At 40.3% G+C, this 26649-nt stretch overlaps 2 protein-coding genes across 2 annotated transcripts in view; one reads left to right on the forward strand and one right to left on the reverse strand.

The window, feature by feature from the left end:
* The window catches only part of CMSS1 (cms1 ribosomal small subunit homolog), a 150398-nt gene that overhangs the window by 8332 nt on the left and 115417 nt on the right, over window positions 1-26649 (reverse strand). The gene's annotated exons all lie outside the window — the stretch shown is intronic.
* Window positions 11079-26649, forward strand: part of FILIP1L (filamin A interacting protein 1 like) — a 127170-nt gene continuing 111599 nt past the window's right edge. Inside the window, exon 1 of the mRNA XM_053456933.1 lies at window positions 11079-11205. The gene's annotated coding sequence lies outside the window, so the exon portion shown is untranslated. The remainder of the gene's footprint in view (window positions 11206-26649) is intronic.

Here is a 26649-nt window from a genome sequence, read left to right on the forward strand (position 1 = left end):
AAAGAGGTTTAAGCTGGGTTAGTATATCATACAAAAGAAAGTCAGAAATTTGTGAAGACTGGATTAAAAAAGTTACGAAATTTTTGAATTAGTAATTTGGTGATTATTTTTATCCCTGACTTCTTGTCTTTTTTTTTTTTTTGCGCTTATTATGATATGACAATACAGAGAGCTGAAATGGTATGTGATGATGAATGATAGAACTTTGTTAAGAAGCCAAGACTACTTATGTATGTTTATGTTGTTTTTATGTTATATGTTATGAAAAATAATAAATATGATTCAATAAAAAAAAAATAATTCTGGGGAACAGTACAAGAACCATCAATAACTTCAATACATTCCAGGCCTTGCCGCTAATGCCCAGCCAATCGTAGCCTCATCCCCTGTGAGGTATGGGTTAAATATGTATGGGGTCTGTGGTTGTAGTGCAAAAGACCCTACGATGACCTGTTTGTTCAGCAGTGTACTATACAGTGCATGGATTACCAAGTCCTGCAGTAACTTTGAATCTATATTGGTCAACATGAGGTTAATCTACAGGCACCAGTTTTAACTATAGTGCAGATAAGACTCATACGCAGGCACTGGATGTAGGTGCTCAGCAAGCTATAGAATTCCAAAGGGATAAATATCCCTCCAGCTATTGTTAAATCCCAGCAATGTTATGGCTGAGGATCTTTAGAGTTGTAGCTGATAGCAGGAAAGCAACATTTCCAAGGCTTAATCTAGATCATGAAGTGAAGCTAAAAATAGCCAGCGATGGTGGAAACACAGTGTCCTTTGTGCGACTTTCAGCAAATAAATAAATTAGTCTTCTGCGCAACTTACTTAACGAATCTTATGAATTAAAATAAATCATTTTATAACAGTCCATGGGAACTTCAGCTGTCTTTTTTCTAGTTCTCAACAGTTCTCTTCACCTTTCATATATATATATATATATATAAAAAAGGTGCAGTTTAAAGCAGGTGCAGTAGATGAACTGACATCAAAGTACTGCAGAGTGATGTCATTTGATGACAAAGTGGCAAATTACGCTCTTAATTACCCAACCCTTGAGAACCATTGCACCTAATAATGGATTTACCACTCATTATAGCAAAAGAGAACATTTTAATACCTTGTGGGCCTAATTATTTAAAAAGAATGTTAACGTGTGAAAGTAATCCGTTTTTTTTCTGACCGTGGTATTTGCCAAATAAATCAAACCCTGAACCGTTAAAAATGAGTAATTACAGGTGTAGAAAGTAAGAAATTGGCACAGGCACAGGGTGCTCTATATGCTTTATTCTACTTAATGTTAGCACTGAAAGTCTCAAAGTGGTTTATTTACACCTTGACTTGCAGTGATCGGTATTTCAACTGACTTCACCATACATTATAAAAGACATCCCCAATGGCTGAGCCGGATCTGCATAATTGGCATTGGAACTATTTATTGCGGGCAGCCAACTTCTTGCCGTAAAAGTCATATCAACCCCAAGCGCCATTTATTTATATATATGCCATTGTGGCATTCTCCCACTCACACCCTACTACATCACAACACTGTACAATAAGGTATGAGCGTCTGGCACATGAAGATAAAAGACTAAAAGATTTTCGGAATGGGTTAAGTGCCATCTTACTGATTCTATTGGACTAACCATCCACTGGCCGATAAAAGAGACTGTCCAACAGCATAAAGAACACTGCGGGTTAATCAAGTGTGACCTCAGCTCAACCCATGAAGAGCCTCTTCAATCATCACAGAATATTAGTTGATCAGGTTCAAAATAGGATCACATTCTATGCACAGTAAAAGGCTTTCAGAGACTCCTGTCCTCCTCGTACAGAAACACAGCTCATGGCTTCCTGAATTAGTTACAATTTGGAACACAGGGCAATGCTGCAGAAACCTGTCTTGTAACATGTCACAATTAAGCAATAACACTGAGTTCCTTGATAGGACATAAACATTGCCTGTAGTGGCGAAGAAGGCTTTGTGTGACCCGCAAAAATGTTTTGTTTTTTTTTACACCTCTATGTATATTAACCACTTAAAGACAATTGAAGTGCCAGGCACGTCATGGAAATGCATACAATTAGTGACAACTGGTGTGCCAGGCACGTCATGGGGTTAAAATGGCTTTCCTAGCTCAGCTGGTGTTGCTGCAATGCCTCCACATTGAGGCATTCAGCAACACCCAAAAAAAATAAATTGCAAGGGGCGCCTCCTGATCGCTCACTGAAGCGACCACTTTCGCCATATTAAAAGGCTGTATGCTGCTGGAAAGAGTTTAGGAAGCGATTAACTATTGTTAACTCGCTCAGCCGGTATATATATATATATATATATATATATATATATATATATATATATATATATATAATATATATACATGAACAGTGTACCCCATTTTAAAAGACAATGATTCAAAAGAAGTTTAAATCTTAGAGTTCCTCTCAATCCACTAATGTTATCCCCTGATCCCGTATGTTTTGTTTCCCATTGAATGCCTACACCGATACAAGCTCAACGTAGGAACCAACTCACTGAATATTCCCATTATTTGTTGTAAAGCCTCAGACTGACTCCAAGCCTCTACACAATGTACTCACGATCCCCTTAACTACATTGGCTTATATATATATATTATATATATATATTACGATCCCGGTTATTGGCACGCAATATTATTGTTACATTTCTTGTCTAACGTACACTCTATCCACAGGGACCCCTGCAGCTGAATTATACGTTGTCCTGTTATAAGCTGTGTGAGAATCAGTGGCATCGTAACGCATTAAAAGCTGGATAGCTTCCTAGCCAACAGTCCAAACGACCAAATGGGGCTTTGTGAGCGACCTTGAAGAACAAAGGCGGTCACACCAAATATTAATTCGATTTAGCTTTTTCTTCTGTTCACTCACTTTGCATTCTGTGAAATGATAAAATAAACCATTAACATGTCTATTTGTGATAGCAATTTTACTTTACGGCATTTTTTCACACTTTTGCACAATACTGTATGTACAATATCATATATATATATTGTGACAGGGAACAGGGCATGGTGGTTGACAACACATATATTCCTCACAAAATACTGCAATGCAATGTATTTGATAACCCCAGGGAGAATGTTTTGTTACCGTCAAAATAATGGTAATACTGTAGTTACGTTTGGGTCCCTGGGGTGGAGCATTTGGAGAGAAGGGAGGGCCAGTGCTCCACTCCACAGTTTACTTGCAGCAGGTGAGGAAGCCAGTCCAGGAGTTCTGATTATCCCAGATAATTACTCACCTGATACCAATGAGCAGCAGGGGGCTGCTACAAAAAGGAGCCCTGTGAGTTATTCAGGTGAGAAAGCTACAAGCAGTGAGTGAGACTGCATTTTTCTCCTAACAAATCTGCTGAGTGGTTCCTAAAGGTCTGTACTAAATGTTTTGTTGGTAGCGGGTAAGCCGTCCAACGATAGTCAGTTGTTGTCTGTCAGTAAGTGCTCAGAGAGCAAGGTTTTTCTTTTTGTTTGTTTTATTTATGTTTGTTTAAAGACCTTTAATAAAAGGACTACAATTTCTAAAAAGAATTCAGCCTTATGTGGTATTTCAAACCTTAAGACTGTGTGGTTACATGATCTCAGCTCACATATGGTGGAGAATGCCGGTACCACATTGATAGTCTGGAAAAGGAAACAATACCACGAAACACAAACATGGAGGATGTTATTAAGGCTTTACTACAGGCAGCAGCCACGCAGCAACAAGCTACAACTGCCCAGCAACAAGCTACAACTGTCCAGCAAGAAAATATTACAGTCCTGCAGCAACTGGTGCTTGCACAGAAAGAGGAGCAACAAAATGTCACTCGTGCCATGCAGCAGGAGATCCAGGGCCTATCTGAGAGGCTGGCCAGGTATACTGCAGAAGTGCCACATAGTTCTAAGACTCTGAGAGTGAGTAACTATTTGCAAAAGATGTTGGCTACAGATGATGTAGAGGCTTACCTGATGGCTTTTGAAAGGACAGCTGAAAGAGAACGTTGGCCTGAATCTGAATGGGCAAGCCTTTTAGCACCGTTCCTGAGTGGAGAGCCTCAAAAGGCATATTATGATTTGGAGCCTGCAGAAGCCTGTGACTACGCTAAACTGAAAGCAGAAATTTTGGCCCGCCTGGGAGTCACGATAGCGGTTCGGGCACAGAGATTTCACTCCTGGACTTATAATCAAGACAAAGCGGTACGGTCACAAATGTTTGATTTAATACATCTGGCCAGGAAATGGTTACAGCCGGAGGTTAACTCATCTAGCCACATCGTGGAACAACTTGTGATGGACCGGTTCCTGAGAGGATTGCCTGTTTCCCTAAGACGGTGGGTCAGCCAGAGCGATCCTAAAACTGCTGATGAACTAGTTGCCTTGGTGGAACGGTATGTGACAGCTGGAGAATTTTTGCAACTCCCTAACCAGGAGAGACTTAGGACCCCGAAGATCCAGAGTCCCAGTAAGTTTGGTAAGACTGATCCAGGGAAAAGGGGGTCTCGGGAGGAGCAGATGGGGTTTTACAACCCAAGGGACACTACAGCAAAAGGCAGGAATTTTGTGAGGCTGGAAGAGACCACACCATCCTCAAGAATAATGCCTAATTATACTGTTAAGTGTTTTCAGTGCAAAGAATATGGACATATTGCAAAAGACTGTCCTGAGAATGTTGTTGCAATGGAATGTAATGTTGGTGATCAGTGGGGTGCTTATTCACTTTTCTCTCACTCTGTATATTCTGTCACACAAAATGAGTGTCTGAAGGGCCATCCCTGGTGTACTTTAAAGGTAGAGGGAAAAGAAGTACATGCTTTACTAGATTCAGGAAGTATGGTTACACTTCTAGACCAGGGTCTGTTAAAAAACACTCCAATAGATGACTCCCAGAAACTAGAGGTTGCCTGTATACATGGGGACATACACCAGTACCCCACTGCTGAGGTGATTATTGAAACGCAAAGTGGTACTGTAAATCATAGAGTTGGTCTAGTGAATGGATTAGTCCATGAAATGATAGTTGGCAGGGATTTTCCTTATTTTTTGACTTTATGGTCGACTGCTGAAAGGGTTAACTCAGTACCAGTAGAGGGCGCTGTTAGTGACTTTCCCTTTTCAGATTTATTGGGGGATGACTTGGACAGAGAAGCTGCTGCTAGGAACAAGCCTTCAACCCCTATTGAAACCCTAGTGGGTAGTAACACTGAGCAGAGTGAGGCAGGTCCTTCTAATATCACGGAGCCTGATGTAGAATTGACTGACCTAGAAGGTAACCTGGGTAACTTCAGAGCTGCACAGTGGGAGGACCCCACTTTAGCTGGGGCAAGAAACCAGATCACTATGAGGAATGGGACCCCTGTTAATCCTGGAAAAACCCTGACTTATCCATATTTTGAGGTAGAAAATGATTTACTGTATAGAGTTGAGAAATTAGAGTCGGTTAAACAACTATTGGTACCCCAGGCATACCGACACACAGTATTACATCTTGCACACAGCCATGTTCTGGGAGGGCACCTAGGGGTTGAAAAAACGAAAGAGAGAATCCTCAGGAGATTTTATTGGCCAGGTGTAATGGCGTCAATTACAAATTATTGTTCCTCCTGTCCTGATTGCCAGTTAACTGCCCCTCTTACAGCATACCGTAGTCCATTAGTGCCCTTACCTATTATAGAGGTACCATTTGAACGCATTGGTATGGACTTTGTGGGCCCTCTTGTAAAATCTGCCAGAGGACACCAGTACATATTGGTAATAGTAGACTATGCTACGCGTTACCCTGAAGCAATACCTATGCGTACAACTTCAGCAAAAGCTATTGCTAAGGAACTAATGTCCATGTTCAGTCGGGTTGGGATTCCCAAGGAAATACTAACAGACCAGGGAACTCCATTCATGTCCCGAGTTACAAAAGAATTATGTAATCTCCTTCGTATAAAGCAATTGAAAACCTCAGTATATCACCCACAAACGGATGGTTTGGTGGAAAGATTCAATAAAACCCTAAAGTCTATGCTTAGAAAGGCCATTGATAAAGATGGGAAAAACTGGGACTGCCTTTTGCCTTATTTAATGTTTGCTATTAGAGAAGTCCCTCAAGCCTCTACTGGGTTTTCTCCTTTTGAACTCTTGTATGGTAGACACCCTAGAGGACTGCTAGATATAGCCAAAGAGATTTGGGAACATGAGTCTACACCACACAAGAGCATCATAGAGCATGTAAATCAGATGCAGGAACGGATGACAGCCATTATGCCCATTGTTAGAGAACACATGGAGAATGCTCAACAACGTCAGCAGAATAGCTACAATAAAAATGCCAGGGTCCGCACGTTTCAACCAGGAGATAGAGTGCTTGTTTTGGTTCCTACTGTAGAGAACAAATTCCTAGCAACATGGCATGGACCTTATGAAGTAATTGAGAAAGTGGGAGTAGTGAATTATAAAGTAAGACAGCCTGGAAGACGAAAGGAGGTACAAATTTACCACGTGAATCTACTTAAGCCATGGAAAGAAAGAGAAGTGCTTGTGACCATGGAAGCATCAAACCTCCCTCCAAAGGATAATGATCCTGCTGTCAATATATCCGAAACCCTGACTGTACATCAGAAGAGGGAGGTAAAAGACTTTATTAGATTAAATAAAGATGTTTTCTCCACAGTTCCAGGGAGAACTGCTGTAATAAAGCATGATATTGTCACTGAACCGGGGAAAAGAATCCATCTTAAGCCGTATAGAATACCAGAAGCTCGTAGAGAAGCAATCAAAGCAGAAGTGAAGAAAATGTTGGACCTTGGGGTGATCGAAGAATCCCAAAGTGACTGGTGTAGCCCAATTGTGCTTGTACCAAAGCCTGATGGTACAATCAGATTTTGCAATGATTACCGGAAACTTAACACAATATCCAAGTTTGATGCATATCCCATGCCGAGGGTTGACGAACTTGTGGAAAGACTTGGGAAAGCCCGGTATCTCTCCACACTGGATCTAACCAAAGGCTATTGGCAAGTGCCCCTCACAGATCGGGCAAAGGAAATAACTGCTTTTTCTACTCCAGATGGACTTTTCCAATATAAAGTGTTACCTTTTGGTTTACATGGGGCTCCAGCAACATTTCAAAGAATGATGGACCGAATCCTAAAACCACATACCCGTTATGCAGCGGCTTACTTGGATGATGTGGTTATACACAGTGAAGATTGGGAGTCTCACTTACCAAAAGTACAGGCCGTCCTTAATTCCATACGAAATGCTGGGTTAACAGCAAACCCTAGTAAGTGTACTATTGGCCTAGAGGAGGCTAAGTATCTAGGGTATTCCATTGGGAGAGGGTTAGTCAAGCCACAACTTGCTAAAATTGAAGCCATACGGAATTGGCCACAGCCATTGACTAAGAAACAGGTCAGAACATTCCTTGGTCTTATTGGCTATTACAGGAGATTTATTTCCAACTTTGCAACTATAGCTAGTCCCTTAACTGATCTCACAAAAGCTAAAGCCCGTGTCATGGTGAAGTGGTCCCCTGAAGCTGAACAAGCATTTCAAAGTCTCAAGGAAGCTATTTGCATTCAACCTGTATTGGTCACACCGAATTTCTCAAAGGAATTTATCCTACAAACCGATGCATCTGATGTAGGATTGGGAGCAGTGCTTTCCCAGGTAACTCAAGATGAAGAGCACCCAATCTTGTACCTAAGTAGGAAACTTCAACCTAGAGAAAAGAATTATTCAATAGTTGAGAAGGAATGTTTAGCTATTAAATGGGCTGTCGAAACTCTGAAATACTATTTGTTGGGCAGAAGGTTTAAGCTAGTGACCGATCATGCACCACTAACTTGGATGAGTCAAAACAAGGAGAAAAATAGCAGAGTTACACGCTGGTTCCTTAGTTTACAACCCTATCATTTCTCATTAGAGCACAGGGCAGGCTCTAAACAGGGTAATGCTGATGGTCTTTCACGTAAACATTCACTTATGACCGTGGTCGCTCACCCCACTAGGTTTGAGCTGGGGGGGAGGATGTGTGACAGGGAACAGGGCATGGTGGTTGACAACACATATATTCCTCACAAAATACTGCAATGCAATGTATTTGATAACCCCAGGGAGAATGTTTTGTTACCGTCAAAATAATGGTAATACTGTAGTTACGTTTGGGTCCCTGGGGTGGAGCATTTGGAGAGAAGGGAGGGCCAGTGCTCCACTCCACAGTTTACTTGCAGCAGGTGAGGAAGCCAGTCCAGGAGTTCTGATTATCCCAGATAATTACTCACCTGATACCAATGAGCAGCAGGGGGCTGCTACAAAAAGGAGCCCTGTGAGTTATTCAGGTGAGAAAGCTACAAGCAGTGAGTGAGACTGCATTTTTCTCCTAACAAATCTGCTGAGTGGTTCCTAAAGGTCTGTACTAAATGTTTTGTTGGTAGCGGGTAAGCCGTCCAACGATAGTCAGTTGTTGTCTGTCAGTAAGTGCTCAGAGAGCAAGGTTTTTCTTTTTGTTTGTTTTATTTATGTTTGTTTAAAGACCTTTAATAAAAGGACTACAATTTCTAAAAAGAATTCAGCCTTATGTGGTATTTCAAACCTTAAGACTGTGTGGTTACATGATCTCAGCTCACAATATATATATACATATATATATATATATATATATATAATATACTTATATATTAAACATAGCACATGGTTTCCCAAAGACGTATGATAATTTCCTATAAGAAAGGGTATTTCAATATATTAAATAAGTAGGAAAATGTATATATTTATATACTGTTTCTTTAATCAGTGCTGCTGAAATTGTGAATTTTCACTGTAAAGGATTTCAGGGATTAGCAATAACAATAAAAATATCTTTTTTTTCCCCATATATTATTATATGATAGGTCTAGATGCCTTAGGAAGTAAATTCAGGTGTAGAGTCCAATTTTAAGTCACTGGGTAAATGTCACCATACCTGATGTGGAAATATATATTAATTTACTTCTCAGAAGAGTCTAAAAGTGATCCATGCTGTAGCTAAAACTGTAATTTAACCTTTTACGTTCCGGAAAGGAATGCCAGTGGTTGCAGATGGTCACACTTCTTGGCATCTGCAGCATAGCAGTCAAGGGTTTATTGAGTTGTGTGAAAAATAGCAGCGCTGTCACAGGCTGATATATATGCGAGTGTCCCAAAGCATCTGCCTTCTCTTTTTATGGACACTGGCTACAGTTCATCAAAAATAGTAAAGCTCTGCTAAGGAAAAGCAAATGATACCTACTGAAATTACGGGGGTTCACGCTGTCACCAACAACACGGGAACAACGCACATGAGTAAGAATCCTGCGGAAGACCTTCGGTAACTTGTTCAAATGATTAAAATGGTTTAAGGTACAAAGCAGCTGGGTACTATGCAGAGAAAAGTGGAGGTAGGCAAAAAAAACTTTATCCACATTCTAAAAATGATGAGAAATGCACACGATTTTGGGAAATTCCACAAATAGCCAGTTAAGTGCTGTGCAGCTACTCAATGGGCCCAATACAAGAGGAATCTCCCCAACCAGCCCATTTACGCTACGGCAGCTGTGCCGAGCTAGATAAGTCTCCTTGGGGTGCTTTACAAGGACAGCGGATGAGGAGGGGCAGCAGGGGGCGCTCTCACGGTAAATGCATCCCTGGTGAGATGTCTGGAGTAACAAAAGGTTTAAGAAGACTTTGCTCATTGACTGGAACCTTTCTGTGTTCCCATTACGTGTTTTGGGAGAGATTGGATATCATGAATATGGGATGCTGTCTTCCAAATATGCTTTGGGTTTCTTGGCTACTTACTTCACAAGAATTACCACCCCCACACCGTGCCTGAATTTAGCCAGTAAATCAAGCTCTAAAGCCAAAATCTATATGAATTATTATTTGTATTTTTTTTTAGGAAGAGTCGCTTGATTTAGTATCTAACTTAATAATAGCTAATTATCTGCTAGGATAAGGCGGATGTATTGTATTTATAAAATACACACTATTGCGACTTTTAGGCCTGTTAAACATACTCAACAAACATTCTGAAGGGTCAGAAAATGAGCACACCGGGGGACGAAAAAGGGGACAGAGGGATTTTGTTCCCAAAGAGGTAACTGCTCATTCTAAAGACCTAGAATTAGTAAATCCCAAAGTCAGCCACTAGAGGAGAACGCATCTGGAGACCATGGACGAGGATTCCCAGCACCTGCACCTGCGCAGGACATTCGGTGCTATTGAAATGCTGCTCAGATGCCACGGCCACAGTGATGGATGAAGAAAATCTTATATAAAAAATGCATTACTTTTTTACTTATATATTTTTGAGTAAGGAAAATTACCTTTTTTTGCCCACCACCTACTTGTGCGCCCAAGAACTGTAAATGACACTGGTGTGAGAGGCAGGATTCAGGTGGACTCTGTAAAAACCCTGCCGTGCTCAGACAGAACCTAATCCGATCCGAATCCCAACAAATTAGGTACCCGTACAAATAAAACTTTTGGTAACATACAGCAGTTCCATTTTCATATACATAGAGAAACCTCCCGACGTGCTATACGGATGGTAATTAAAATAGTGATTTACATTAATTGCCTTGAATATTACGTCACGAATGCAAACCAATATGTTTAAGCACATCAAAAATGGTGTAAAAACATGTCTGTTTCTGCAAATAAAAGCCACATGTGACGGCAGCATGTCCACACCAGCGTGACAATAACATCGCCGCACACATGGATATTACTATTGCGGCTCGATCCTTAATGTTTGTGTGTATTCCAGAAACAGATGGCTAACTGTATTTATCCCATTACAGCGCAGCTCTGCCTGAGCGACACGTCTCTGCGGATACGGCCAAGTACCGAGGTCAGCTTTTTGACAAGGCCATCTGCCTATGGAGGCGACTATTAGTGGGTGGGTTATATTTAGAGCAGAGCCCAATGAAGTGCGAGGGTCCTGATGACTTCCAATGTAGCTCCCATCACAGCGAGGCTGCAACTGAACTCTTTGATGCTTTTTGGGTGTTTTGAAAGGATAACAGGGGAGGCAGAGGATAAAGCATATAATCCACGCACAACGAGACATCAGTCTGAGCTGCCCACTCGGATACATGGATTTGCCTTTCTGGATATTCGAGCAGAAACAAAGGAATTGTTTGGTGGACATCCAGAGTTACTCCTGAGACAGGTAGGTTTACTTTGTATCACTCGAATTACTACAAGTTAGTGCGAAATGATACAATATTAATGGTGTTCTTCAATTGCGTTGCGTGTCATGTCCTATGAGCATTGATTGATTGCCTGGAGAAGTAGTGTATAGCGCAGATTATATCGCAATGAGATCAACGTAAAAGAGTAACTGCAATATCCGCAAGAGTAGATAAGGAAGATCTAATGGAGATGGGTACAAAATAAGCCTGATTATTGTCCACGAAGCAGTTTTGCTGGGGTATGACATATGAGACTGCAGGGTGCATTGATTTTAGTCCCCTGAATACAGTATGCACCACATGGAAGATGCAGGACACACATATTATATATATATATATATATATATATATATATATAACCAAAATAATAATAATAATAATAATAATAATAATTCTACACACAGACAAAGCATTTAATGTGTGTTTGCGAGAAGATCTCCATTCACATACAAATCTAGATGTTGAAGATGTGAAGATACAAATTCTGAGGAGTGATCTCCCGATGAAACTACGATTTACTACTCAAAAATGTATCCGCGGTGCAAATATCTGCCTCTCTGGCTGCCTGACCATGCAATGCTACAGAACAAAGTGTGTGCATAATATGCACTTACAATCACTCACACGGATCAATGCTTTTGAGACATTAACCTGCGCTAATGAAATATAGAAGCCTGTTGTGAAAGCTGACCTGGAGGGTGCGATACTGAGATTTCTATGTCACAGCGTTTGACTGCATGTCCTGCATTAGAACGCGTATTCAGCAAATTGCATAATTATATCACTGCTACTTTCAAAAAGGCATTGCGGAAAAAGTTTTCTCTGCAAGAGTAGAGAATAAGAGTGAATGGCCTGTGCGTTACGATTGCCAAATGTAACAAATATATAAATGGCATAGCCGTGATATCATGCTGCTGTGTCAGGTGTCCTTTCTCCATGGGTCATGTCTCCTGTAGAGTGGAGCACCTCGGTCCAGCAATGGAAACCATATCAGCTCTACCAGGTACAGGATCTTAGAGAGGGGTCCCAAGGATAAGCTGCATAAAATATTCAGCCTTCCACCTAATTTAATCAGGGTCTTCAAAACAGATATCAGTGATACAAGGACACACTGCCACAGGCAGCAAATGTAATAATAATAAAAAAAGTTTATCAATACAAAGAAAAAGCATCCAACAGTAGGTTAGATCATATAGACCCCCCAAGCATAATCATCGAGTTTCCTCGGCTAATCTTTTTGTGGACGTACTTTGTCTTTGAAAAGCTTGGTTTTTCTTTTAGAAGTGTCCTGCAGGGTATATCCAGATTAATCCCCATTCTGCTATCCACTCATGCATTAGCACAGGTAAACGAGTGAAAGAAGATAAAATGCGTCATAAAACTCAACCATAAAGTTTATCCAATATTTAAAGATTACATTGATCTTGCGTAAGGAGAATATGTACACGTCCAGATATGTGATGCAGAACGTTTTACGTCCCATTTACCAACTGTACAGTGATGCGGAATATGGCTGTGCTATATAAATCAATGAATAATAATTATGATTATAGCCAGCACTTCCAATACAATTGGCTTTGCATAATGAGAGTTAAAATTCTAAAACAAAAAGACTGAAAACAAACGTTTATACACGTGGTTTCTATTTTTTCATTCCACATTAAATCAAATTCCATCCTCCCCCTGAGAATAGTTCCTTTCTCTGCACATAAACCACGGCTTTGCACAGTGGCGAGATTTCCAGCACTGGAAGGGGAACATTATTTTTTTTTTCTTTAGTGATATCAAAAACTGAATGTTGGGATATATTGTAAAACCCATTTAATCCTGGCAGAGATTAGCAGAAAGGGCATTAATCTTGCAGTATAACAGGGACCTTCAGCACAAGTCCTCCTTTGGTTTCTTGGCATTAAATCTGAATGTACCCTGTTAGATTCGTCAGGACAGCTCTCGGAGTTCATGGAGTTGGCTAAATAAAGCGTCTGTAAAGCCCGCGGCAGCGTTCTGCTTGAGCTGCCTTTCTAAGAACAGTACACTGGTGAGCGCTGTCTGTCGGGCACAGCTGTTCTGGGGAGGAAAATCAACCGGCTTCCTACTGGCCAGATATCTCATGGAACATGGATTACAATCAAAAACCGTCATTGGATCCTACCAAGAGACTTTGCGGCTGACATACTGGGGCTTATATGTACTTTAGCTATTTTATTATGGATGTAAAAATAATGCGTACAAGGCATTGCTGTGAAACCCAGCAACACTGTTAGGATTGGTACACATGGGCAAAGACACGCGTGTGCGAGGATTATAACCAGATAAAAACACCAGTGTGCCAGCAGCATCCATATTCATAATTTACCTAATTATTGTTGTTATGTTAGAAATATTTTAGCAAAATCCTGCTATTATTCTATAATTGCATAGACTCAGCCCAGACAGTGGATTACTTGGTGGTCCCTGGCATTTTTAGGATGTCAAATTACAGCTTAATGCCTGCTGCCGTTGGCTATTGGTCTACTGGGGATTTGCCCGATGTGCCATATGGCCAGTCAAGGCCTGCCTACACTCACTTACAGTACATTTCTCCCATAAGCTGGGTTGTAAACATGGCAGTGCTCACCTTCCCATGTCATTGACACAAAAACCTGTGACACGGGGTATACATCCCATTGGAAATGTTGGGACGGGGGTAGGGGGGTAGCATGCCACTTTAGAAGGGGCAATCCCTCTTTGGGACTTAAATCATTCTGTCCCTCTTTCTTTTGCTGGGTATGAACGTCCTACATGTTCTACAAAACTAAATAAACATCACAATCATATGTCTACAGACAGATATTCTTCCGAGCTCAATAAAGATCACTGTAAAGGTGTAATAATAGGGAAACAGATGACAAAATGGGGTTGAAAATGGAATAAACACAGAACAAATGTATCTCATAAAAGGATAAACACTTTTCTTCTCATAATTCAAAAGCATGCATTGGGTCTCATTTTCCTTGAGATAACCCCCTTTAATTGACATAATGGAATTTTGTTTTAAATACTATACCTATAATTCATATGTTATAAGATGTAATCATATATTATAATATAAAATAATAATATTTCTCATAAAACACAATATATTCTGTTGTATTGAGCAGAGGGTGACAAATAGCCAGTGTCATAACCCAAGCCAAAACCAGGGTTCCAACTAGATTATCCAACTTTGAATTTGGCATTTGTTGTAGCTCCAATTTACCGCTACATACTTATTCCTGAATCAGCCACACGCTTAATTTGTAATCTCCCTGAATCTCATGAAAACATATCCCCTGATCTGAGGTAATATGGATGGGGGGGATCAGGTTGCTGCCATATGTTTAAGCTTTTGTGATATCTTTTCCACCTGGCAGGAGGCATAAATACAAGTCTGGCCGAGACCAATGGCGGAAAGTCACCCTGGATACCTGAAGTGCTCAAACATGAAACACCCTTAGTTTTAGTTATTAAAGCAGTGATTCGATTGAGCTTATATATAAATTAATGCCACACTTCCTATTTGCACCTATGTAAAAATTCAGTATAGGAAGAAATGTGGGTAATATAATATAAAGATACAGATTTCTAAGCCCCCATGATCAACATCCCATAGGCCCAGGTGATTTTTTTTTTTATGATGAATAGTGCGCAGTCTAGATAATGTGAGAGCGGCATGGCGAGATTTCTAGCTCAATTAAGTGACCTAAAAATGGGGAGCATTTGAACTTTTTTGACACAGGATTTGTGACAGATTTTACATAAAAGACACAAATTTTGAGGCAACTACAGCACAGCCTGCAAATATATACATTTTAACCAGAAATTAAGCCCTGTAGTGCTTTACTTTTGCACCACTTTAAAATCTTGTGCTGTGTAGGAGATACTATTACTCCTACATTTTATTTTAGGAAGAACCTAAATAGTAATAGTGTCTTCAATACCGATACCAAGTCTCAAAGTCCATAACAGTGTTATCTTTGGAACCTGCATGCAGTTTTGCCAATACATCAAAACTTTTTAATAACACATATCCAGGAAACCTACAAACTAACCGTGTATGCCCTTGTCTGGGCCTGGCCTAGTCTGCTAGTCTACCCAGACTCCGCTGCCGCCCCACCCCCCTAGACTCCGCTGCCGCTCCACCCCCCCTAGACTCCGCTGCCGCTCCACCACCCCCTAGACTCCGCTGCCGCTCCACCACCCCCTAGACTCCGCTGCCGCTCCACCACCCCCTAGACTCCGCTGCCGCTCCACCACCCCCTAGACTCCGCTGCCGCTCCACCCCCCCCTAGACTCTGCTGTAGTCTGCCAGTTCCCAGCTCTGTGCTTGTTGATGACTCCTAAGATAAAGCCAAGGCTCTGTCCTGTTACTGTGAGTTGGTTAATTTGTATACATTTTATATTGTGTATAGTGCTAGCCTAGGAAGCTAATGTATTTCAGTGTGACTGTTCCAAACATCACAATGCCTCCCTGGTGCTTATACCCTGGTCGCTAAATTCTAGATGTAAGCACCTCTCTAGATGGTCATCGTTCTGCATCCCTGCCCAACTGGGAGTCTCTGCTGTTTTGAGATGCTCCGATTCCAATTGGTCCCTTCTGTAGTACCTTCTCCCCTCTCCATGCAAGTGATTGGTTGTTCTGGTTAGAATGTGCATGTCCCTCCATAATGTGTTGTTCTGTTTCTATTGGGGGATTTTCCCTCACTGAGAGTTTGAACTGATTGGTCACTCCGGCCCATTCCATCAATGGTCAGAAATAACATCACATAATTCAATGTCCGTTCCTATGTTTATTCCTGAGATATTTTTACTGCCCAAAAAGCCATGTTTTTTTTTACCCACTTTCTTCAGTGGAACGATATTTTACCTCGAGAACTGGAGCATCGACTTGCTCAAAGCCATCTTACAATAAGAGAAATCTGACAACGATGGGCAGGGGCCATACAGTCCACCGGTTTACCAATACAAAAATAATGTCCTTAAATTAACGATCAGTGAAGCAAGATTGATTTGCTTCACTGAAATGGGTGTCTGTTAAAGGACAAGCACGAGAACTGCAGTATAGTTAGGGCTAATTTAGGTCATTTTGAAGAGCTCAGTGAATTCAAGCGAGGCACAGTCAGTTCATGAAATTTCATCCCTGCTAGATATTCCACATTCAACTGTACGTGGTGTTATTGGAAAGTGGAAGTGTTTAGGAACAGCAGCAACTCAGCAGTATGGAGTAACACGGTAGAATAATGGTATGGGGCTGATTTTCAGGGTTTGGGTCACTTACTCCCAGTAAGGAGAAATTTGGGGGAATTTTATGCTTCCAACTTTGTTGGAAGAGTTTGAGGAAGGCCTATTCTATTCATTTGGTTGGATGAGTTTGGTGCAGAAGCTGCTATACAAAGGGGGGGGCTACATATTAATGTCTATGTAATTAGAATGCAATGGCGTAAACGTCCCTGTTGGTGTAATGGTCAGGTGTCCCAATACTTTTGTCCATATAGTGTATATGCCTATACATATGCTTCTCCTTTCACATCCAAGTCTCTAAAAGTACCATTCCATCCAAATTTATAATTTTGCATTAAGATTTGGTTATGTTTAAACCAAATGGTAAATATCACTTCTGCTCAAAAGCTCAAAGTACTTAACGCAAAATACTTTGGTGACTAGAAACAGACAAGGAACACCAGTATATCTATTTCGGAGGAGGATAAAATGTCCTTTTTCCCAATTAATGGTAAATTCTATTTTACCAGGACTATCGTACCCGGGAAGACTGGGCCAGTTACCCCGTTCTGTGTAATGATGTAAAAGGTAAACGATACTACGAGAAGTGATTACATTTCAGAGTGATGCAAAGCACGGCCCTTTGTCTGGAAACGGCTCGGTTACACTTTTAATCTCAGCAGCCCACGCACGTCTGCCAAGTTCCAATGACTACATAGTTAAATTGCCATGTAATCATCGGAGCGATCCATGTAGCAAAACAAACATTTGGCATCTGTGGGTACCCTGTGTGCATAACACAAATACAGAGTGATCTACATTCTAACGAATGCAACTATTAAGACAAAGTAACAGAAAAAAGTGAATACCGGCAACAGGTGAAGTAAATACTAAAGATAAGCAATCTCGGTTGTAAACCTAGCCTAAAGGCTGGTTTAGTGTCACAAGAGTAGTAGTCTTCAGCAGTTTGACTGCCATCACCGAAACAATACCTTTTTTATTGGACTAACATTCCATTTTAAGATCCTGTTTTGAGATTATCAATCTCCTTTGTCGAGTCAAAAGCAGTCGCAAGATTTATAATTTATAACTTACTAAATAAATCATTTATTAGGCAAACATTGGTGCTTCTGTGGCAAAGAGCTACCCTTTAAACCACCACAAGTACATTCTATTGGTTTCCATAGTAACTGCTCCACTTTTTCCCAACCACTAAGAAGGTACGACATCAGTACCGGAGTGCGTGCCACTTAATGGCAGGGATTTGCCCTAATCTCAAGTGCCTGATCCCTAATAAACTGGCGCCAATCCCCTCTACACACGATCTAGAGATAATTAATTAGAGCGCTCATGCTCACGGCTCAGTAACAGGATCATTCTTCTTTGCAGATTCACTGGGTCCCGGGAATGACAACTATATTTACGCGAACATGCATTTAAAATATACATGTGCATTTTTGGCTCTTCTCGTGTTCCGTGTGTGTGCTGCAGCAGAACACATCGCTGCAGAAGCCGAACATTAGAATGTGTCAGGGACGTTACAGAAGGTTATTACCAGGAAAGCCACCGTACAGAAGTCATTAAAAATACCAGTATTAGCCGGTAACTCAATCAGCAGTTCCTCTAAGTGGAAGCATGCCCTGTGGAATAAAAGCTATTATTATCCCAAGAAATGCCAAGGCTCGAGGAATCTGTAGACTTTTAAAAAGGACATCCTTGAATGCTCTTGTGTAACTGTATTTAACCACATTTATTTTTATTTCCCTGTCCCATGTAGCTTGATCAGCACTTTTGGGGAACAAACCGAAGGTCAAACTTCAGCGTAGTCATTCAAAATTATTATTATTTATGTAAATGTTTCTCAGAAGAAATATTACGTAGGATGGGCACTCAATAGTCTTTATACTGGAATCGAAATGGTCCAATGCTTCTAGACAATAGGGTTTATTCACTAAAGGTAGAGTTGCAGTTTCAAGTCATTCACCATTCAATATGAAGGGCCAACAAGGACAGGTTTCCCCCGCGCATTCTAGGAAAATCAGTACTAGAGAAGACTTTTCCTTATTAAACTGTAGATCAGGAAGCTGATTTATTAACCAACGTCTCTGAATATTGGGATGTTACATATAACCAAATGAAGAATATTTTCCTCTTGGTGCCAATAATGGAACCCACTATCACCATATGATTTGGCAGCGTACCATGAACTAGGGGTGGTGGGAGCCAACAAATTTTTAAACACCATTTTTTTGCCTTCAAGATCTTACACAACTTGGCAATTTATTATGGAAGTATGTTTTTTTCCTCATTTTAACCCTGGGGAATGATACTGGCCACATTTTTTCTGGCAGACAATGTAATCTATTCTGAGGAAACACAATAGCCAAGTTACATTATGGAATGTTATTACTCTCAGAATAACGGTTACGAAATAGTAAGGCTTTTATTATTTTTTTTTTACTTAGACTGGATAAAGCAGTATGAAAGGGACATTGCAGCCACCCCATGCACTTTAACGCATATGATAAATGGTATCTTTAAATTCTCATGCAAACGCAGCATTACCGCCACGTGACATCCTCATCGCCAGCTCCAGTGCTGGCTCAGCGAGGGTTCCAAAGAAGAAGGGGTGTAATGAGACACCCACAGAAATTTCTCATTTATTTCAATGGGAGCACTTTCCAGCCACTGATTGGCTGCTTCAGGCAGTGGTGTGAAAATCAGGCCACTGGGTATGGGATGTGGAGCTGCAGCTTTACCTTAAAATGTATGTTTTCTTACAGGCTGAAGAATGTATATTAAAGTAATTACAAAGTACATTAATATGCATTCTTTATTGATTTGTCTGTGTGGGAGCTGCAATTTGAGATAATTTAGGAAAAAAAAAACAAAAAGCACATAAAACAAATATAACAACAGTGTTTAGAGGACATCAGATGGCTTGTCGTCAAACACATCATTCCCTTAAGGACAATGGGCGGTCCGTAAACCCATTGAAAACCATGCATTTTGAGCCCGTATATGTGCGGGCTTTTTGTCATTAAGGGGTTAACCTTTCACGGTTAATTTTAGTATTCTTTCTTTTTTTGCAAAACGACGCGCTCTAGCTTTCTGAACTTTAACGGGCCCGTAATTCATCATGCTGGTTATTTAAATAATATGCCTGAAAAAAAAATACACAACGGCTAATGTCAAGGATAGCTGGAATTCTGGCAGCATCTCTGTTACATATTCCTGGCTCGGTATCACAGTCTGCTAGCATGCACCTTCTGTAAATAACATCATTTAGTGTATGCACTCACGGCAATGTCAAGCACTTGTACAGCTTGCTTAAAGGAACAGGCAGCACACAGTTTTGTTCTGGTAGTAAAATAATTAAGAAGAAGAAATTATATTTCCCAAGAACATGCATTTCCTTGAGATTCTAGAGCTGTCTCTTTATCTAGAAGGCTGACGTGCTCCTGGCACGTAGATTACTAGCCACATTATATCTCAGAGCTCTTCCAACTCCAGAGGTAACTTGGCAGTGCCCACCGTCTTAAAGTGCATGCTTTCCAAACTACATAAGAAATGATTGTCACAAGATAGCAAGTCAGCATCCAAACACCATAATATACCAGTGAGAAGGTCAACTTGTAGCATCAACAGACAGGGAGGCACGGAATAAAATTGGGCAAACAGCGCAGATGGCGTCACTGCTAAGATTATGGATAAGCAGTGCCTGTGTGGCATCACATAACATACTTTTCTAAAACGAGGGGGGACCACCCAGCAGATACAGTAACATTTAGATATTTTACATGTACATGTAATGTACAGGTGGGATTGGATATACTACATATACCAAACCATGCCACCCACAGTCCATAGATAACAGACCCACTCTACGAATTCTGACTTGCAAAGAAGCTGTTTATTCTAAAACACTCCTTAATTACGTTGCTAAAACTAGTATAATATACTTACCAACCTGAAAATATCCCCCAACGGGTCAACCACCCTTGTCTGACATGAATGGCCTGTCTATGATACATAGGCAGGCCCACTGCATTGGAAGATAGTCCACCCAACAAGTTACTATTTTTTTGTCATGTACAGTGGCCGATTCAGTCACATGTGTGCATGCGAACGTTACTGGGAATGCCCAGGAAAGTTTGAGACTGCTGGCAGCTACACTTATGGGTGAAACATTGCAGGTTTTAGGCAGGGCAGGGAATGTGCCACTTCTTCTTACCTCTTCCTGCATCCCTATCTAGGTATTCATATATATATATATATATATATATATGTCTTGCTTTAGGAGACCCAAAGTTTTGGCAATTACATTTCTCTGTATAGTTGTTTATAGCAGAAGCTTTCCGGCAGTGGTGGTAGATGAGAATACAGTAATGGAGCTGAAACATGCGTGGGATAAGCATAAACTACCCTGAAATTGGATGGCCGAATGGTTCTTTTCTGCCGTCATAGACTACAGTATGTTCCTCTGAAGAATGTTCTCCTGCTGAGAGGCGATGCTCGTGCACCTCTTGGTACCTGGCTTTTAGACGAGGTGTGCATTCCCTGGACTCTATTTCTAGTCTGTTGATTTCATAAGAACACTCACCAAAAAAATGAGGGCTTCTGATAATAAAGTTAAGGCTAAATGCATGGTATGGTCTCACATTTAAATACAGAGCATCTGCTTCAGCCTTCCCATGGTAACCTAAAAATACTACTACCAATATTCTAGCATTAATAACATGATATATTTATACTTATTATCACTAGTTGCCGTCATATAAATGTCCATGCCTGGATTATGAACTATGTTTCTAAAAAATGTCCCTGCATTATAACATCTGGGCCACGTATATCTGAAGGGGTTAACTCCCGGCACATACACTGTTTTAGCCGACAATCTTTGTCGCCTTGTAAAATAATTACATTTAAGTCATGAGAAATAGTGCCAGCTTTATACCACTTTTTATTTTACATTGTTACTTGATAGCTTTACTAATTAAAGCATTAACAAGGCAAAAAACGATTTTTCCCACTATTACCGTACAGATTATGGAGAATTGTCTGCACATTCAACAAACATTCTGAGTTTCCAGAAAAGGGGGCACCAGGGTAGGAACGACGGACAGAGGGTCCTTATAAGAGACCGGGAGACTGGGAGGAAAGCACTTACGTATAAATCTGCCTTGGGGAACCCGTTTCAGACCCCTTCATCCTAACATGCATGTCTACATTAACCCAGAGGGTTTAGATTGTTCTGAATATATATTTTATTAATATGTTATTAGTTAACATATTAACCCACGTTATGCCGGGGACACTAATGCATGGCACTCAGAGATACAGTAAGGACTGTAGTAAACTGGCGCCATCTGTAGGTTTGCCAGCAAATTAGAAATGTAGATTAATTCCAAAATTGTTATTCTTTTTAAAAATAATCTCTCCAGCAAGAAGAACACATTAGAAATTGATCTGCATAGCAGGTACACCGTGTTTCTTTAGATTTATGGAAACAGATTAAAACTCCATTTAAGAACACCATGTTTTGTCATACGGCAGAGGGGTGAGAAGATGAATTACTCCTTACACCAGGTCACACGCGGTGCATAGCGGAGTGCGTAGCGGAGTGCATGCTGGGATATCACAGGCTGCAAACTTACATTTCCTACTGAAACACTACAAGTTATCTGAACACCTCCATGCACGAGAGATGATGGACCCCACATGGTAGGCATCCAGAACATGCTCGATTACAAGTAATTTAATCTGTCATGTGCCACAAAGTGCGTCCGTGTTCTTAAAGAGGCTATTCCGCCTTCTCTGTAGAACAGAACGCTTTTATAACTAAACGAGTCATTAAAACATCATTCCTAGTAATGCTGAATTGAACGAACCCTTTACAGAAATTATTTTATCATTATAATGCTGCCTCATTCATAATATTTCCAGGAACACTAGATTATCATGCAACACAAAAGCAGGCGCCGATAAGACTTAGAAACTGACAAAAAAGGCTTTTTAAATGTTTGGATTATTTTTAAGTAATTAACCCTATAACACCCCTATGAACATACAGTTATGTGCCGAGACCCCCCTTAGGATATGCCTGTATGTCCTGACTTTTTTGCAGCAGCAGGGAGATCTATCGAGCTCGGCTTGCTGATCACAGTGTGATCAGTGCAAGGGATATCAGAAGGAAGAGCATGAAGAACAAAGTATTTTTTAAAAATAAATTTACATCACTGGTATCCATATTATATAATAGAAGGAGGGTATTAGCGCAGACATAATGTATACCCGGATTTACAAAAATGCAAGACTCTACTACGTATTGTCTTATATTTTGATAAGGAAATAAGAAAAATTATCAGATCCCTCAGATGATTGTCTCCAAATGTGTTTTATGGCCAACTATACTGATGTGCCACGTGGCTGGTGGCACCCCGAAGGGGAACTGGGGTTCGGCGTCTCTGTGATATTACTCTCCTGGGTCACGGGGAATAAAGTTTTTAGTAACACTGGGCTAAATTGACCCACCATGGATTGCGCCCCACAGCAACAACTTCAATTTCACCATCATCATCACTTTTTGGAGGCCTCTGCGAACCAGCCGTGTAACATTACTGTTAACAAGGAAATGATGGGACATTGAGACCAAAAATATTGCCTTAAAGGCTATTTCTTAAGGGAAAAAAAATCATCAAATACATCTAACAAATATGCAGACGGTGGAAATGTGCATGAAGAATTGAGTCTGTACGAAGCAAAAGTTATACACACAGTGACTGGTTTAATGCTAATCTGTGCCTGAATTCAATATAGGCTCGTTTTAATGTTTGGAATACCCTAGACAAAAGGTTATTGAAACACAGCAAGAATACTTAACATACCACCATAATATGCAAGCAGATCGTAAGGCTGATTCCTAGCAGAAGATTCTGTGCAGCAGAACCAGCGCCGGGCGCAGCTGTTGGGTAAAATAATAAGTTACGCTCAAATTATGTGGATAAATACGAGCAGATAAAAAATGGGCACTCATTTCAGTATTTGTTTTACGTTGTTCTTTTAGCTGAACAGGCAAACTTTTCCAACACCAAAGCCAGGTTTTTTTTTTTTTTGTTTTGTTTTAAACACAATGTTGTGCCTTTTTTCTTACTTAAATAAAAAAATAGCATTATTAATTAATTACAAGGCATGAGAAACAATCAGCAGTCTGGAATAGAGTTGCAACTATATTATATTTGCATTGGGTTAAAGCACAATGTTCAGAATGAATAAAAACATCGTTGTGCCGGTGTATAGAGATTACATATTGTTGGTCCTCATCCAGGCTGTGACGAGCTCGCTCATCAACAGCACTTAATAACATGATAACATTAACAGTGTAAGTAATGGTACAACATCAGTGCTGTGCATCAGTACTCCATACCCCCAACCCGTTCTCTTTTGTGTGTAACATTGTAAATAGCCTGAGGGTCACTGTTTGAGGTGTGCTTGGACGTGTGGCTGGAGGCACGGTTAGTCAAAGGGTTCTTCCAAGCCATTTTTAGGTTTGTTCACTAAAGGAAGAGTCGACTGAGTTCATAGGATAGTTGTGGTTTTGTCTCCTTGACTTCACTATACATTATACAGGTCCCACCCTAGCGAGCTTCTGCTGTTTGAAGAGCTTGCCTCTTGTTGTATAATGTATAGTTAAGTCAGTGAGTTAATCAAAGCCTTCTCACCCATTGCATTATACATTATATAGGGCCAGATCAGTTGTTCTTGCTGCAGGAACCTGCCATTGCTGGCCCATCTCTCCTGATGATTTTCCCTTTAGTGAATAAAAGCCTTGTTACAGTGTGACCTATTGATTTTATGCTATTTATGCAAGTGATTAAGCAGGGCTGCCACCAACAGGGATAAGCTTTCTGTTCCTTATGCTTTTCGTTCCCACTGATAAGTGGAAATGGACATAGTGATCCTATGTGGTGACCTTTAGAGCAGCATACCAGGGAGGGGGGTTCAATTTAGTATTAAAACTTACAAAAATGTTTTTTAACCGTCCTTTAAACCTCAATAGAGACTACAGGGAAACAAACCTGCATTTTGGTAGCCATTAAGTTGATGGGTAACCAGCATCATTAGGAGCTTCTGAATGATCAAGAACAAGTCATGAGTAATAAAAGCCTTAGAAGTTGTGCATCACAAACTAGATGACACACTAACCTACATTTCCTTTACATATACAAGTATTAGTGCAAAGACTCGTCTATAGCACCCAAGACTTATTGCATTTTCTCATGATATACTTCCAATCGAATCTCCATATTATTAGTATTTCTTGCACTCAACCACAACTCACACTCCAATCTCAAACAAAGATCAACAAATGGTCAATTTAAGCTGTTCCTTCATTATAACCATTAACCAAGTTAGCAGAACGTGGTGATACGTTTTACTCCAACTGTAGATCCAAGATAGTAGATCTGATTTAGACTCCTCTGGGACTGAGTTTTGGAGTTAGTTTTATGAGATTAGGGATGACTTCATTTGTCCTGTTTTTTATTATTAACTTTGATTGTAAAGGATATTTGATCCCGATCTGTTTTACACATTTTATTTAGCAAATTTCAGCTGATTTGTGTATATTCTAGGATTTTCCATTTAAATCACCCTATTTAATCAAAGAAACCCAAAATCTCATTAATAATATTAGTACCGGTATGTTGACAGTTTTGTTACTGTGATCCAATGTGTAAAATATGACATTGTTTTTTTTCTTTTATACTTCTATAAATGGAAATTTGGAAACCGAGAACCATGAAAACCAACTGCCTCTGATCTGTTTCCTTTTTTTTATGAATAATCTTAACATTTACATTTTTCCTTGGATAGGGACTTGGAAATGCTATAATATTTCTGTTTAAACATTGTGTGTACTAAAAGGCTGACATTCATGCAACACTTTGATGTTCTGTTGGAACACAAAATGACTGTTTCAAAAGAAAATTCTTAAAGACGTAAACATAGACCATATACACGTTACTACAAACTTTCTGATTAAACAAAAAGGCATCCTTGATGTTCACAAAGCTAGTTGGAAATGCAAGGGTTTACGTGTAAATGGCATTTCAAGTGGTGCAGTCACAGTATATAGCCCCACTGGCATCACTTTTAAGATGAAATAAGCATGGGTGGAAATGGGTAGGTCCCACATGAAGACCCGGCAACTCTGTCTCCTGTGATGGTCCTAAAACTTCATCTCTTTGGGCACATACCAAGTCTGGCTTATGGAGCATCTAGCACTGACCATGACAGCTGCCTACAAGGCTCGACTGTGATGATGCCAGTTGTAGGTCTTATGCAGTTCCCATTCCTGACCATACAGAATTATTTGATGGCAGCCTTGTAACATTGTTTCAAATAGAAATTCTTAAAAGTATGGAAACAACTTGCTTCATTATTTTGTGTTTTTTGTATTTTTTGGTAATGACAACTTGATGCATGATACAGGAGACATTTGGACCAATCTGCTTCATCATGCTTTAAGGAAGCCAAGGCACAGTGAGCTTCTCCTGCTGAAGGTCACCTTGCTGATTTAACTATGCTTTATGAACGGCCACCTCAGCCCTTAACCTGGAGCAACTCTCCTTCCGTAGTGCGTAGTGAAATCATGGAGCTGAATACGTAATTTTCTCCAGTAATATAGCCACTAGTCTACCTAATGATCAGGAAATTGGGTTATCTAGTATGTGAGCACAGAAATATCTCTTCATTCTTTCATGAAACCAACATGCAGCTTTTAAGAAGCTTTCATTTTCTCTCCTGACCATAAGCACTTTTCCAGTGTCTTCATTCCGGGGCAACATGTTTAAAGCCTACAATTGGGCATTTCCAGGTAAAATACGACTGGGGCAACATGTGACATGGTTTAAGAAATCTTTCTAATCAGAAAGTACTAGGAATACCGTTACAATGCTGTATTTACGTGTAAACCGCATTCTCCTTTTGCACAGCAGAATGGCGCCTTTAAGTTTGTGATATTTATACTGGCGTAGCCCTTTCATCCTGGCCTGTTAGATGTGCTTCAGGACTGATGTTGAGAAATCCTCAAATAAAGCATTATCCAATTATCTAGAGAACAGCGCAGCACAGTAATTCTATGCTGTAAAACCCCGCAGCACAATGCTTGGCCGGTCTCTGCA

This window comes from Spea bombifrons, chromosome 2, assembly GCF_027358695.1.
Source record: "Spea bombifrons isolate aSpeBom1 chromosome 2, aSpeBom1.2.pri, whole genome shotgun sequence".
NCBI lineage: Eukaryota > Metazoa > Chordata > Amphibia > Anura > Pelobatidae > Spea > Spea bombifrons.